We start from the raw sequence: 4595 nt of genomic DNA, 5'->3' as shown, positions 1-4595 counted from the left end.
AAACCGTTCAGAACCATTCCCGTTGTTTATGTGAAATTAATTTGCGGTCGCTAGAGGTCTGGGGTTAGGGTTAGGGTTAGGGTTAGGGTTAGGGTTAGGGTTAGGGTTACCAAAGGTAGCGTCCCGCCTCTCGTTTAGCGCCGGTTAGGGTTAGGGTTAGGGTTAGGGTTACCAAAGGTAGCGTCCCGCCTCTCGTTTAGCGCCGGTTAGCTCGGGAATCGCGGGTAGCGTCCCGCCTCTCGTTTAGCGCCGGTTAGCGTCGAACGCGGAGCGGACCGGTAAAGCCTCGTTTACGCTCCTCATCCCTTCCCCCCCACATACGCACCCCAACCGTGCTCGCTTTCCTGGCTGACGTGGAGCGAAGGTTGTCGGGGGGGGGGGGGTTGATAGTTTGCTGACACACACACACACACACTCACATACACACACACACACGCAGACACACACACACACGCGCGCTACACGTTCGTCTATTTCCGCTCCAGCGGGTGTATCCCTCAGAGAGAGAGAGAGAGAGAGAGAGAGAGAGAGAGAGAGAGAGAGAGAGAGAGAGAGAGAGAGAGAGAGAGAGGGGGGAGAGAAAGAGAGAGAGAGGGAGAGAAAGAGAGAGAGAGAGAGAGAGACAGAGGGAGGGAGAGAGGAGAAAGGTTAGGGAGATAAGATCAGGAGGTGAGAGAGAGAGGAGAAGGAGGGAAAGAGAAAGAGACAGAGGAAAGGAGAAAGGGGGGGCAGAGAGAGGGGAGAGAGGAAGGAAGAGAGAGAGAGAGAGAGGGAGAGAGAGAGAAAGAAAGGAGGAGAGAGAGAGAGAGAAAGAAAGGAGGAGAGAGAGAGAGAGAAATTAAAGGACCTCCAGGAGAAGGTTATTAAAAACACGCTTAATGACTACAATTAATCCGGGGGGATGTTTAACTAATTAACCCCACACACACACACACACACACACACACACACACACACACACACACGCATTCTCTCTCTTACACTCACACTCTCTCTCAAACACACACACACACTCACACACGCATTCTCTCTCTCTTACACTCGCACACTCTCAAACACACACACACACTCACACACGCATTCTCTCTCTCTTACACTCGCACACTCTCTCAAACACACACACACACTCACACGCATTCTCTCTCTCTTACACACACACTCTCTCAAACACACACACATACGCACACACACACACATTCTCTCTCTCTTACACACACACACTCTCTCAAACACACAAACACACTCACACACACGCATTCTCCCTCTCTTACACTCACATACTCTCTCAAACACACACACACACACACGCATTCTCTCTCTTACACACACACACTCTCAAACACACACACTCACACACACGCATTCTCTCTCTCTTACACTGACACACTCTCTCAAACACAGACACACACACACACATTCTCTCTCTCTTACACTCGCACACTCTCTCAAACACACAAACACAGACGCACACACACGCATTCTCTCTCTCTCAAACACACACACTCTCTCAAACACACACACACACACACGCATTCTCTCTCTCTTACACTCACATACTCTCTCAAACACACTCACACACACACGCATTCTCTCTCTCTTACACACACACACTCTCTCAAACACACACACTCACACACACGCATTCTCTCTCTCTTACACTGACACACTCTCTCAAACACACACACACACACACATTCTCTCTCTCTTACACTCGCACACTCTCTCAAACACACACACACAGACGCACACACACGCATTCTCTCTCTCTCAAACACACACACTCTCTCAAACACACACACACACACACGCATTCTCTCTCTCTTACACTCACATACTCTCTCAAACACACTCACACACACACGCATTCTCTCTCTCTTACACACACACACTCTCTCAAACACACACACTCACACACACGCATTCTCTCTCTCTTACACTGACACACTCTCTCAAACACAGACACACACACACGCATTCTCTCTCTCTCAAACACACACACTCTCTCAAACACACTCACACACACACGCATTCTCTCTCTCTTACACTCACATACTCTCTCAAACACACTCACACACACACGCATTCTCTCTCTCTTACACTCACACACTCTCTCAAACACACACACACACACACGCATTCTCTCTCTCTTACACTCACATACTCTCTCAAACACACTCACACACACTCACACACGCATTCTCTCTCTTACACACACACTCTCTCTCTCAAACACACACACATACGCACACACATTCTCTCTCTCTTACACTCGCACACTCTCTCAAACACACACACACACTCACACGCATTCTCTCTCTCTTACACACACACACTCTCTCAAACACACAAACACACTCACACACACGCATTCTCCCTCTCTTACACTCACATACTCTCTCAAACACACACACACACACGCATTCTCTCTCTCTTACACTGACACACTCTCTCAAACACACTCACACACACGCATTCTCTCTCTTACACTCACACACTCTCTCAAACACACACACACACACACGCATTCTCTCTCTCTTACACACACACACTCTCTCAAACACACACACACGCATTCTCTCTCTCTTACACTCACATACTCTCTCAAACACACTCACACACACACGCATTCTCTCTCTCTTACACACACACACTCTCTCAAACACACACACTCACACACACGCATTCTCTCTCTCTTACACTGACACACTCTCTCAAACACACACACACACACACATTCTCTCTCTCTTACACTCGCACACTCTCTCAAACACACACACACAGACGCACACACACGCATTCTCTCTCTCTCAAACACACACACTCTCTCAAACACACACACACACTCACACACGCATTCTCTCTCTTACACACACACACTCTCTCTCTCAAACACACACACATACGCACACACATTCTCTCTCTCTTACACACACACACTCTCTCAAACACACTCACACACACGCATTCTCTCTCTTACACTCGCACACTCTCTCAAACACACACACACAGACGCACACACACGCATTCTCTCTCTCTCAAACACACACACACACGCATTCTCTCTCTCTTACACACACACTCTCTCTCAAACACACACACACACTCACACACGCATTCTCTCTCTCTTACACTCGCACACTCTCTCTCTCAAACACACACACACACACACATTCTCTCTCTCTTACACTCGCACACTCTCTCAAACACACACACACACTCACACACGCATTCTCTCTCTCTTACACTCACACACTCTCTCAAACACACACACACACTCACACACACGCATTCTCTCTCTCTTACACTCACACACTCTCTCAAACACACACACACACACACTCTCTCAAACACACACACACAGACACACACACACATTCTCTCTCTCTTACACTCGCACACTCTCTCAAACACACACACACACTCACACGCATTCTCTCTCTCTTACACACACACACTCTCTCAAACACACAAACACACTCACACACACGCATTCTCCCTCTCTTACACTCACATACTCTCTCAAACACACACACACGCATTCTCTCTCTTACACACACACACTCTCTCAAACACACACACTCACACACACGCATTCTCTCTCTCTTACACTGACACACTCTCTCAAACACAGACACACACACACACATTCTCTCTCTCTTACACTCGCACACTCTCTCAAACACACACACACAGACGCACACACGCATTCTCTCTCTTACACACACACACTCTCTCAAACACACACACACACTCACACACACGCATTCTCTCTCTCTTACACTCACACACTCTCTCAAACACACACACACACACACACACACACACACATTCTCTCTCTCTTACACACACACACTCTCTCTCTCAAACACACACACTCTCTCAAACACACACACACTCACACACACGCATTCTCTCTCTTACACTCGCACACTCTCTCAAACACACACACTCACACACACGCATTCTCTCTCTTACACACACACACTCTCTCAAACACACACACTCACACACACGCATTCTCTCTCTCTTACACTTACACACTCTCTCAAACACAGACACACACACACACATTCTCTCTCTCTTACACTCGCACACTCTCTCAAACACACACACACAGACGCACACACACGCATTCTCTCTCTCTCAAACACACACACTCTCTCAAACACACACACACACACACGCATTCTCTCTCTCTTACACTCACATACTCTCTCAAACACACTCACACACACACGCATTCTCTCTCTCTTACACTGACACACTCTCTCAAACACACTCACACACACTCACACACGCATTCTCTCTCTTACACACACACTCTCTCAAACACACACACATACGCACACGCATTCTCTCTCTCTTACACTGACACACTCTCTCAAACACAGACACACACACACGCATTCTCTCTCTCTTACACACACACACTCTCTCAAACACACACACTCACACACACGCATTCTCTCTCTCTTACACTGACACACTCTCTCAAACACACACACACACACACACGCATTCTCTCTCTCTTACACACACACACTCTCTCAAACACACACACTCACACACACGCATTCTCTCTCTCTTACACTGAC

Source organism: Megalops cyprinoides, chromosome 8, assembly GCF_013368585.1.
Source record: "Megalops cyprinoides isolate fMegCyp1 chromosome 8, fMegCyp1.pri, whole genome shotgun sequence".
Classification (NCBI taxonomy): Eukaryota; Metazoa; Chordata; class Actinopteri; order Elopiformes; family Megalopidae; genus Megalops; species Megalops cyprinoides.
Note: the sequence above shows the minus strand (reverse complement) of the source record.